The sequence below is a fragment of the Garra rufa genome, chromosome 16, assembly GCF_049309525.1.
Source record: "Garra rufa chromosome 16, GarRuf1.0, whole genome shotgun sequence".
In the NCBI taxonomy this organism is placed as follows: Eukaryota; Metazoa; Chordata; class Actinopteri; order Cypriniformes; family Cyprinidae; genus Garra; species Garra rufa.
The window spans coordinates 40899643-40913343 of record NC_133376.1 but is presented as its reverse complement, the minus strand read 5'-3'; positions in this window follow the sequence as shown (position 1 = coordinate 40913343).

The following is a 13701-nucleotide window of genomic DNA, read 5'->3' as shown; positions in this document are numbered from 1 at the left end:
GCATTTTAACGCACTATACTGATGTTTTGACAACATCTAAAACCAAATCCTTATGAATATTGAAATCGCAGCATTAATTTAATTATTATTGTTGTTTTTAGTTGTCATACCAATAGCCCCTTTTTTCAGTTGCATTATTATTAAACTCACTTAATTTTGACTTGTTTTTTCTGAAAACAAGAAAATAAATTCCTTCTTGATTTAAGATTTTCTAGATATTTTGCTTGGAATCAAGATGAAAAATCTAATTAAGAAAAGCATTTTTTGCAGAATGAGGTAATTTGTCATTTGACTGTTTACGGCACTCCCATTTTCTTGTTTTGTAATAAAAGCTGCATTTTGCTTGTCAGAAATACATGCTCAGTTTTAATGTACTCCAGTTTGAGAAACACTACTTTAAACATAACGTATAAATTAGGGATGCACGATATTTATCGGACAGATAAATTATCGACCGATATGGGTAAAAATTACGTTTTATTGGTTGCTGCACACATTCATAATATGATCAATAAGAAGCTTAAACGGACGTTTGGACATCTGACGTTACTCCGTGATGCACTTTTCATTTTTTCCAGGTTGACAAATGTCAAAGCATTTTATTTATTTAGAATTGTGGTGCCTTACACAAAAATTTTTTTTTTTTTTTTTGAAGAGTCAGGACTGATGTTTGCTATGATTGTTAGACCCAGATATATACAGTAATATACATTTCATTTAGATTTTGTATTCTCCTGGGTGCACAAAATTATCATATAAAAATATGAACATATCGGTATCGGCCACAAGAAGGACTTAATTATCGGCTATCGGTATCGGTAAAAAAATGTTCGTATCGTGCATCCCTAGTATAAATACCTACGTACAAACAATGAGACCAAGCTGAACATACGCATCCACCAGATAAACGGCCATAAGCAAATTCACAACTGCTGATAAACTTCTGCTCTTTATTGCAGTGATTTGCAGTTTGTATGATGGTAGTTTTAAACACAGAGGTTCAGGATTGAAAACATGGATGTGTTTTGTCAGGGTCTGGATGTGAATCTCGTATGAAGAATCACTGAGAGAAGAGCTGCTCCAAGGTGAAGCAAGTCAAAGGTGTTTAATTAGTGAAGTCTGGGGTAAATCCTAAACTTCTGGCCGTCTGCCACACGCACAGCGGGAAAACAGCAGTTTATACGGATGACCGACTAATAACCGCACTGTTCCACAAATTACTGTAGATACAAACCAGACGTGTTAGTGCTGTTTGCTCAAGTAAGCGTCAGTTTTAATTTTTACATTTTGAGATGTCTTCCATATTTCTGATTCGTTTTGTCACCGTATTTATTTCAAACTGTTGTTCATCCAAAGGTTTGTTCATTACCGATGTGATCGTCACATACGGCTGAGTTTTGCGTTAACTGTTATTGTTGGATCAGAGACAAATATGACTGCAGATCATCATCATAATTCATTCTGGGAAATTACACTCATTATATTTGTCCTTTCTGTCCAGATGTTCATTCACATGTTTTGTGTCCAGGTAAATAGAGATGTATTTGAACAGTGATGTTACTGTGAAGAGGACAAACGCATTTGGTCAAAGTTAATTTCAGGACGGAGATATTACAGTTAAGTAAAAGTAAATGCAAAAATTTTTTAGTTCAAATCAAATCTGAAACAAATTTGCCAACAAAAAGTATTCAGATTTTAACTAAAATAAAAACAGAAAATGTAAAACTATAAAAATGCAGTAAAACTATATATATAAAAAAAAACACTTTCATTACTTTAAAATAGGCATCAACTGAAATAAAAAATAATTTCAGATTTCAGTTTAACTTGATGTACAAAATTAATTAAACCTAAAATAAAAAAAATAGTAGAAAATATATAAACAAACGGCTAAAGCAAAAAAAAAAAAAAAAAAAAAACTGAAGACAAAGCATACAAAAGTATTAAAACTTTAAATAAAAATAAAAACTGAAACAGAAAATGTAAATGTAAAACTATAAAAATGCAATAAAACAAAAAATACAAAAATGCTAAATATCAATAAAAAGAATAATAAAAACACTTTCATTACTTGAAATAAAATAGGCATTAACCAAAATAAAAAATAACTTCAGATTTATTTTGTGTAACTCGATGCACTAATATAAAACATTAATAAACAAACTTCTAAAGCAAAAAAACTGAAGACAAAAACATACAAAAGTATTACAATTTTAAATGAAATAAAAACAAAGAGAAAATGTAAAACTATAAAAATTCAATAAAACTATAAATATACTAAACATTCAAAATATCAAAAAAAACTTCAGATTTTATTTAATGTAACTTGATGTACAAAAAGAATTAAACCTATGATAAAAATATATATAAACAAACTTCTAAAGCAAAAAAACTAAAGACAAAAACATGCAAAAGTATTAAAACTTTAAATAAAATAAAAACAGAAAGAGAAAATGTAAAACTATAAAAATGCAATAAAACTAAAAATTAAAAAATTCTAAATATCAATAAAAAGAATAATAAAAACACTTTTTATTTTTTATTTAGACATTTGCTGAAATAAAAATAACTTTGGATTTTATTTAGTGTAACTGAATGTAAAAAAAATAATTAAGATAATTAATTAAATCTAAAATAAAAAAAATAATAAAAATATAAACATACTGCTAAAGCAAAAAGAGAAGACAAAAACATTCAAAAGTATTACAACTTTAAATAATATAAAAACAGAAACAGAAAATGTAAAACTATAAAAATGCAATAAAACTATAAAAATTATAAAGAATAATAAAAATTCTTCATTACTTGAAATAAAAAAGGCATTAACTGAAATAAAAATAACTTCAGGTTTTGTTTAGTGTCACTTGATGTACAAAAATAATATAAACAAACTATTAAAGCAAACTGAAAACAAAAACATACAAAAATATTAAAACTTTAAATAATATAAAAACAGAAACAGAAAAAGTAAAACTATAAAAAAATTTAAAACACATGAGTTTATTAGTATTATTACAGAAATCGGTCCTGTTTGATTTATGTATATCTGACACATATGCATCACATTAAGTTTATTAGTTTGTGTTGAGATGCAATGTAATTTAATGCAGTGAGTGCTGGTTTAAGGTTCATGTCATCTGTAGTAGTATTTTCTATATGATTGCGCAGTTTTGTTTATGGTGTTTGGAGATGAGGCCATTATTTTTCTGTCCAGCTGTACAAGATCCTCAGTTGTCAACCTTTGATTCTTCTGCCTATAAAGAATAGTGAAAAGTGAACATCTGTCAAAGTTGATTAGTGCTCATCAGACTCTGCTTTTCTTTGTCTGCTGCTGTGAGTTGAGCTCCAGCGGTGTGTGACGATGGCCTCAGGCTTTACACACACACACACACACACACACACACACACACACACACACACACACACACACACACACACACACACACACACACACACACACACACACACACACACCTTCATCTGTCACAACACGTCTGTCCATCTGTCAGTCCATATGTGTTCAACAGGAACTACAGGCTGATGATGTTTCTGCTAAATCAATCAGTCAATTAGACGCTGAGCTCTTCCACACGTCTCTGATCACTGTCTGCGTTCAGGAGAAATAACCAGGATGTAGACTGAGTAAGTGACAGTGATGAATCAGTGTTAGTTGAGTTCAGGACATTTCCGGATTTCATTTACATTCATGCATTGGGCAGAAGCTTTTATCCAAAGTGACTTTGCAGTCAATATGCACATTAAATAGACCCTTAAAGGAGTAGTTCACTTCCAGAGCATTTTATCTCACTTTATGAAATTTTACTAGCAATTTCTGGGTAATTTTTTTTTTTAATTGCATTTTACTTTTGAGAAATTTCCCTTTGGCAACTAGCTGAAATAAACTAAAAACTTTAGAATAGACTGCTTTTTTTCTTTAATTGGTCTTTTCAGTTATGACATACAGCTTTTTGAAATGTACTGAATATAAAGGACAAGATGTTGTTCAGTTCTGTTCCGGAGCAAAAATTTATAGATAATGTACAAACCTCCTTCTCTTCCAAAATGTTTATGTCTTTCTTTCTTCAGTCGTAAAGAAATTGTTTTTTGAGGAAAACATTTCAGGATTTCTCTCCATATAGTGGACTTCTATGGTGCCCCGAGTTTGAACTTCCAAAATGCAGCTTCAAAAGACTCCCAGGAAGAGTCTTATCTAGCAAAACGATCGTTCATTTTTTTTTTTATTTATTACAATTGATGCAAAAAATGATTGATTCTAGGTCAGACGGGTGTGGGTTAAAAAGGTTGTAAATTTATTCAAAGTTTTCAAAAGACATATTTTTGAGTACAAAAATAAATGCCACAATTTAAAGAATAGCATCAATAACAAGAATCACATTATTAACCCCTGCCTGCCCCTTTGTGAACCTCTGCCGAAGTCCTGAATTGATTCGCGAAGTCCCGAATTGAATCAAATGATGCTCGAACCCCTGGCAAAGTCCTGAATTGATTCCCGAAGTACCAAATTGAATCAAATGATTTACGAACCCCTGCGGAAGTCCCGAATTGAATCAAATGATGCTCGAACCCCTGCCGAAGTACCGATTTAAATCAAATTATTTGCAAATCACTGCCGAAGTACCGAATTGAATCAAATGATTCACGAACCCCTGGCAAAGTCCTGAATTGATTCCCGAAGTACCAAATTGAATCAAATGATTTACGAACCCCTGCGGAAGTCCCGAATTTAATCAAATGATTCACGAACCCCTTCCGAAGTACCGAATTGAATCAAATGATTCACGAACCCCTTCCGAAGTACCAAATTGAATCAAATGATTCACGAACCCCTGCGGAAGTCCCGAATTGTAATAAAATGATTCTCAAACCCCTTCTGAAGTCCTGAATTGATTCACGAAGTCCCGAATTGAATCAAATGATTCTCGAACCCCTTCTGAAGTCCTGAATTGATTCGCAAAGTCCCGAATTGAATCTAATGATTCTCGAACCCCTTCTGAAGTCCTGAATTGATTCGCGAAGTCCCGAATTGAATCAAATGATGCTCGAACCCCTGGCAAAGTCCTGAATTGATTCCCGAAGTACCAAATTGAATCAAATGATTTACGAACCCCTGCGGAAGTCCCGAATTGAATCAAATGATGCTCGAACCCCTGCCGAAGTACCGAATTAAATCAAATTATTTGCAAATCACTGCCGAAGTACCGAATTGAATCAAATGATTCACGAACCCCTGGCAAAGTCCTGAATTGATTCCCGAAGTACCAAATTGAATCAAATGATTTACGAACCCCTGCGGAAGTCCCGAATTTAATCAAATGATTCACGAACCCCTTCCGAAGTACCGAATTGAATCAAATGATTCACGAACCCCTTCCGAAGTACCGAATTGAATCAAATGATTCACGAACCCCTGCGGAAGTCCCGAATTGTAATAAAATGATTCTCAAACCCCTTCTGAAGTCCTGAATTGATTCACGAAGTCCCGAATTGAATCAAATGATGCTCGAACCCCTGCCGAAGTACCGAATTAAATCAAATTATTTGCAAATCACTGCCGAAGTACCGAATTGAATCAAATGATTCACGAACCCCTGGCAAAGTCCTGAATTGATTCCCGAAGTACCAAATTGAATCAAATGATTTACGAACCCCTGCGGAAGTCCCGAATTTAATCAAATGATTCACGAACCCCTTCCGAAGTACCGAATTGAATCAAATGATTCACGAACCCCTTCCGAAGTACCGAATTGAATCAAATGATTCACGAACCCCTGCGGAAGTCCCGAATTGTAATAAAATGATTCTCAAACCCCTTCTGAAGTCCTGAATTGATTCACGAAGTCCCGAATTGAATCAAATGATTCTCGAACCCCTTCTGAAGTCCTGAATTGATTCGCGAAGTCCCGAATTGAATCAAATGATTCTCGAACCCCTTCTGAAGTCCTGAATTGATTCGCAAAGTCCCGAATTGAATCTAATGATTCTCGAACCCCTTCTGAAGTCCTGAATTGATTCGCAAAGTCCCGAATTGAATCAAATGATTCTCGAACCCCTTCTGAAGTCCTGAATTGATTCGCAAAGTCCCGAATTGAATCAAATGATTCTCGAACCCCTGCCGAAGTACCGAATTAAATTAAATTATTTGCAAACCACTGCCGAAGTACCGAATTGAATCAAATGAATCGTGAACCCCTGGCAAAGTCCTGAATTGATTCCCGAAGTCCCGAATTGAATCAAATGATTTACAAACCCCTGCCGAAGTACCGAATTGAATCAAATGATTCGCGAACCACTGGCAAAGTCCCGAATTGAATCAAATGATTCGCGAACCACTGGCAAAGTCCCGAATTGAATCAAATGATTCGCGAACCCCTGGCAAAGTCCCGAATTGAATCAAATGATTCACAAACCCCTGCCGAAGTACCGAATTGAATCAAATGATTCGTGAACCACTGGCAAAGTCCCGAATTGAATCAAATGATTCGCGAACCACTGGCAAAGTCCCGAATTGAATCAAATGATTTGTGAACCACTGGCAAAGTCCCGAATTGAATCAAATGATTCGCGAACCACTGGCAAAGTCCCGAATTGAATCAAATGATTCGCGAACCACTGGCAAAGTACCGAATTGAATCAAATGATTCGCGAACCACTGGCAAAGTCCCGAATTGAATCAAATGATTCACAAACCCCTGCCGAAGTACCGAATTGAATCAAATGATTCGCGAACCACTGGCAAAGTCCCGAATTGAATCAAATGATTCGCGAACCACTGGCAAAGTCCCGAATTGTATCAAATGATTCACAAACCCCTGCCGAAGTACCGAATTGAATCAAATGATTCGCGAACCACTGGCAAAGTCCCGAATTGAATCAAATGATTCACAAACCCCTGCCGAAGTACCGAATTGAATCAAATGATTCGTGAACCCCTGCCGAAGTACCGAATTGAATCAAATGATTCGTGAACCCCTGCCGAAGTACCGAATTGAATCAAATGATTCGCGAACCACTGGCAAAGTCACAAACCCCTGCCGAAGTACCGAATTGAATCAAATGATTCACAAACCCCTGCCGAAGTACCGAATTGAATCAAATGATTCGCGAACCACTGGCAAAGTCCCGAATTGAATCAAATGATTCACAAACCCCTGCCGAAGTACCGAATTGAATCAAATGATTCGCGTACCACTGGCAAAGTCACAAACCCCTGCCGAAGTACCGAATTGAATCAAATGATTCGCGAACCACTGGCAAAGTCCCGAATTGAATCAAATGATTCGCGAACCACTGGCAAAGTCCCGAATTGAATCAAATGATTCACAAACCCCTGCCGAAGTACCGAATTGAATCAAATGATTCGTGAACCCCTGCCGAAGTACCGAATTGAATCAAATGATTCGCGAACCACTGGCAAAGTCACAAACCCCTGCCGAAGTACCGAATTGAATCAAATGATTCACAAACCCCTGCCGAAGTACTGAATTGAATCAAATGATTCGCGAACCACTGGCAAAGTCCCGAATTGAATCAAATGATTCACAAACCCCTGCCGAAGTACCGAATTGAATCAAATGATTCACAAACCCCTGCCGAAGTACTGAATTGAATCAAATGATTCGCGAACCACTGGCAAAGTCCCGAATTGAATCAAATGATTCACAAACCCCTGCCGAAGTACCGAATTGAATCAAATGATTCACAAACCCCTGCCGAAGTACCGAATTGAATCAAATGATTCGCGAACCACTGGCAAAGTCCCGAATTGAATCAAATGATTCACAAACCCCTGCCGAAGTACCGAATTGAATCAAATGATTCGTGAACCCCCTAGTACTGACACCAAATGATTTAGACAGCCTCAAGCTGTTGGTTTATTTCTGTTTTTTGTTTTGTTTTGTTTTGGCTAGTAGAAGTGAATGGCTGGTAACCTAAAAATTTAGCAGCCAAAGTTAATTTCAATCCCTGTATGTTCATCTGCATACATGAAAGAACAGAAGTGAATGACTTTAATTAAAAGCACATTGCATGACCATTTTCAGCCATCAGCATGCCTTCAGACAGAGGTCAGTCATGAACTAAAACTAAATAATGGGTTAACCACATGCATGAATCCTCAAACCAACACAAACAGCCTGATTTCTGCTCGTCCGTCCTTTAAATCCCAGAATCTCAGCCACGCTTGACCTGGAAAACTTCATCCCGTTCGTGTCTCCAGAATCCTGCTGTTCTCAGAGGTTCCTGTCAGAAACGCGTCCAGATTTGACCGGAGAGAATGAGACAAATGAAAACCTTCACTTCCAGTTTCCTTCAGAGCTGAATGAGGCTGAACCCTGATGTCCGACAAGATTTGCCATCTGGGCTTATTTTCATCTCAGAACTGGAAGAAATTAAACAGAGATTTACATTATCATATGAGAACCAGACCTACAGCTAATGAATAAGTCCTGAACGTGAAAAAACAGGGACTACTTCAACAGACGCGTCACTTTGCGCGGTTCATTTCCCATGCATATTTCATTACTTCAAATAAAATAAATGTTAATCAATAAGATAAATAATAAATTCGATACAATAAATAAATAAAACAAAAAAACTTCAACTTATTTCAGCTAGGTGCCAAAGCAACCTTTCTTATTTTCATTTAAATAACTAAAATTAAAATGAGTAAAAACTACAATGTCTAATAAAAATGACAAAAGCACCGAACAAAATAGTTAAAACATTAACTAAAATTAAAATGAAAATACAAAAATAAAAACTAATTCATAAAATAATGAACAATGAACTATAATAGTACTGAAATAATACTAAAATAATACTGTTGCCCATGAGCTCATTAACATAAGACCACCCACATTTAGACATTCAGGATGCCTATTGGTTGATCAGAATCTTGGTGGTACAAATGCTAGTATTCTATTTTTAAGTTGAATTAGCTTTTATTTTTATATTTTCTGCTTTTATGTTTATTTTAGTTTTTTTTTTGAACATGTATTAGTTTTCCTTTGTATTTATCTATATATGGTTCAAAGACAAAAAAGGGTTTAAGCATAAAAACTATAAGTGTAATACTGCTTTAAACTGTTGTTTTCCCCAAAAAATATTATAAGTTTTAAGTTTTGTTTTTGTTTTTCTGAGCAAAAAATAAATATATATTTTCCCTAATTTACAGAAGACACCCACTAAAATGTCATTCAGTGTAACAATTTACTGCAAAAATTAATTCATGACATATTAAAAGATTAATTAGTTTCACCCCAAATACTAATTAGTTGTAATTCTACATTTTTAAAATGTGCCACTATCCTAGGTTTTGCCCATTTGTCAGTAAGAATTTTTTACTCATTTAAAACACAATAAAATGTAATATGCTCCCTTATTCTTTTATATATTTTAATATGTACAAGTCAGAATAAGCATGTTATTTGAATTTTTACATAAATATTGTTACACTGAATGACAATCTAACATTATTTCAACCAAATTTTTAAATTTTATTTTCCAAAAACCTTAAAACCTTCACTTACATTTAATGTGCTTTCTATGGACATAAAATCACTTTTGACGTAGACATCCTAACATCTTTGACCCATATATAGTTTTAGTTGATTTTTATTTTATTTTAGCACATCAAGTTTTATTTGAACAATTAAATTAACGTTTATTGTATTTCAAGTGAAGAAAATGTTGTTTTATTTTAGTTTCAGCTACTTCAAAATTTCTTTGTAATTGTAAAATTTACTGCACACACTCTTAATGATGCCATAGAAGAACCTTTTTGATTAAATGGTTCCATAAAGAACCTTTAACATCTGAAGAACCTTTCTGTTTCTGTGGCGAATAAGGTTCATCAGATTATAAAATGGTAAGAAAGAGATGAATAGTTCTTAGTGGAACCAAAAATGGTTCTTCTATGGCATCTTTTGAAGAACCTTTTGAAGCACCTTTATTTTAAGAGTGTAGAGCAGTCGGGATGTCGATGTGGAGGAAGTTGGTGTAATGATGTGGGATATGGCCTCTTGAACATAAAAACAGGAGGATCAGATATTACTCCAGGAACGTGAACTATAAGGGATTATAAATAGTCATTGATGAATGGATGCGAGCTGCCGGCGTTCGGTGGAGTTTGAGGTCCAGCAGAAGCCCGTTGGCACCTCGCATCTGACAGCTCATTCATTCTTTGATTACGTTCCATGTATTTATGAAACTGGAGTCGTGCTTGGGCTCGGCGGTAATGTTTTCGCGTCCAAACATGTCCGTATGCCGTCTCATTCAGGCCGCTCCAGAACGTTCCCGTAAGTTAACAGGCCGTCGAACAGTGATGGATTTGGTGGTTTCTCTGAACTATTTCTGCTGCTGGAACTCCACCGCACAACATTTCTGCTCCTTTGTCTTCATGGGTTTCCTGAAGGCTTTCGGTGTCTGGTTTGGAGAGATGTGTGGATCTACAACGGCCCAAAAATAATCTGGACACTTTCTGTGTTCGGTGTGTCGAATCCGCTGCTGTTTGGGGATTTTCTGTGGATTTATGTAGTCAATGTTACATCTGTTGGTTGACCAGTTACTTATAAAGCTTTTATACAAAATGACATTCAGTGAATTGAATCCCAAGAACTGGATCTACCAGTTGAGCAACAGGAACTGGAAAATGAATGACTTTTTGAAGTGACTTTAGTGAACAAACACTTTGTTGGCCAAATTTAAAAATATATTTTTTAAAGGGGTCATCAGATGCCCATTTTCCACAAGTTGAAATGATTCTTTAGGGTCTTAATGAAACGTCTATAATATACTTTGGTTAAACTTTCTCAATGGTAGTGTAAAAAAACACTCTTTTTACCTTTTTAGAGTGAGCTATTCTGTTGGATGTTCCTTTAAATGCTAATGAGCTCTGCTCGCCCCGCCCCTCTCTGACATGGGATTATGAGCCGTAATGTTTACTTCAGCTGCGTTTAGCTGCAAAACTTGCTAACAAGCACATTATTAAGTAATGCTGTTTGTAAAGATGCAAAAAAAAAAACTTCTACTCACTTCTGCTGTGGGTGAAGCTGCATCAGGAACGATTCACACGAACATAGATGCATATGTAGATCGGGATCTACGCTTTCCTTTCAAAAACGAAAGTAGCATTAATCCTCTGCGTCTTCAGCGGCTCAGATGTCGGAAGTAAATAGCGACTGCTGTGTTCATTATTACATCCAACAAAACACCTCAACCTCTCAATTAGAGACATTCTTGTCTTCCCCTGCACCTGAGTCGACACAGTAGCTGCGTTTTCATTACCCCTTAAATATTGCAAATTGAAAATGCGCCTAATGGAAATGTGTCAATTGCGCAAAAACTTCCATATATCACAAAAAAGTTTTTCAGGCAATTCGAAAAAGGAATATTTTGCGAGACTTTTTTCGCATTTACAGGTCACATTCGATTAAATATAGACAAAATCCCACCAAAATCCGTTGCCATGACTTATCGCGAGAGGTAAAAAAACATGTTTTAGTCGCATAACATCGGCTAATGGAAACGCCGTCATTTCACAATACTTTTGAATGAACGTTTATAAAATAGCACCAAAGTTTGGCGCAAATCTGTGATGGCGATCAGAGTCAGACTGTTTCAGCTCGTTGAGGGCGGGGCTAAGGTAAGGCGCTCATGTCAATCAGCTATTGTGGGAGGGGCCTCTGTCTCTGTGTCGTCACACCCACAAGAAGCTGAGAATGACCCGATTTTAAAAAGGGGATATTACTTATAAAGATTAAAAAAACACCACTGGGTGTATTTTTATCATTGTAGGGTGGTTGTGTTCACAAACTGACAACACACATTAATGTTCAAACAACATGGAAAAGTGCATTTTGCATCCGATGGCCCCTTTAAGAATAGCTCTAGATGTTCAGAAAAACTACTCAGACCAAGGCACTCGAAAATCTTCTTAAGAATAAAAAGCCTTTATTCGCATGGCTTAACAATTAAAAACAGATACCATGCACCGACGCGTTGCGGCTAACTTGCCTTCATCAGGGTGTCAGGGCGTCGGTGCATGGTATCTGTTTTTAATTGTTAAGCCATGTGAATAAAGGCTTTTTATTCTTAAGAAGATTTTCGAGTGCCTTGGTCTGAGTAGTTTTTCTGAAGATTTGTAAAGATTCCCGCGACCAAAGAGCACCGATTTAAAGACTTTACACCCCAGCAGCATTTTGCATATTTTTTTGGATTCATGTATTGAGCTCTAGATGTTGGTTTGACCTTGAGTTGATAGGGTTTGTTGATCAGCTGTAAGTTGAGCAGCAGTGAGTGAGTGATGTTCTATCTCCTCATAACATGTGGCATGAGCATATGTCACAGACGTCAGGAACACATGTGTGTATCCACATTGTAGTGCGATGAAGTGTGTCCAGCGCCTAATTTGAGCCGGATCCTGTTCCGGAAAATGTCAGATTTTAGATTTTTGCATTCCTATTTGTGTTTAAAGATCCAGCATTAACAAGTGCATTAGATCGTGACAGTGCTTGCATTTAAACACAGAGACAGAGCAAGCGTGGGTTTAGATGTATTTGGAGGATATGTATTGGTCCTTATTATATTTTTGACAAAAATCACTCTCGTTGATTGGTGCTTAGTTTGCGCAATCGAATAGCTGAAACATAAAATACTCCTATTTTTCGGTCGTACAGATAAGAGTTGGGCATAATTTGAAACCGCAATGTGTTTACTTTTATTTTTGCATGCTCACAGTAAAAACAGAACTTGTGCTTTTGTAAAATAAAGCAAACAAACAGGATGCGAGTTCTGTAATAGAAGAACCATTGTTGGTTCCAAAAAGAGCCATTTAGTCAAAGGTTATTTAAAGAACCATCTCTTCCTTACCTTTTTTATAACCTGATGAACCTTCTTTCGCCACAAAGAACCTTTTTTTAAACAGAAAGTGCCTGAAAATAACGTTATAAGTTATAACCTGCGTTTATGGATGCTAATGTGAAAATGTCCTGCATACATGTATGTGTGAAACAACTCAAAGACTTTGGTTATGAACTTAAAACTAAGAAGTTTTCTTTTAAGTGGTCACTCACTTCTCTTGAGTCAGTTCTGGTCAGTCGGAGGACAAACACAGCGAGTGTTTGCTGAAACAACATCAACACATGAAAACATCTGAGAGCTGAGAAAGTGAGCAGACAGAGACACATAAAACCACTTTAAAAGATTAGTGTTGCATTTTTAAAGCACAAGTCATGGTTAAAATATTCACTCTACAATACTTCAAATTAATCCAAAATATTCCAGGTTACTGAGAGTAACTAGTGTAAATGAAAACACAGATGTCCAGACCTTGTGCTTTAAAGTTGGCATGACATATATTTATGCTTGATTGCATGTTTCTTTCTTTCTTTGACCTGTCAAAAGAGAAATTAACTTGTCATCCAAGATGTTTATGTCTTTCTTTCTTCAGTCCGAAAGAAATTGTTTCTTGAGGAAAACATTTCAGGATTTCTCTCCATATAGTGGACTTCAATGGTGCCCTGAGTTTGAATTTCCAAAATGCAGTTTAAATACAGCTTAAAAGGGCTCTGAACGATCCCAGCCGAGGAATAAAAGTCTTATCAAACAATACGATTGGTTATTTTCTAAAAAATTGACAATTTATATACTTTTTAACCTCAGATGCTGGTCTTGTCTAGCTCT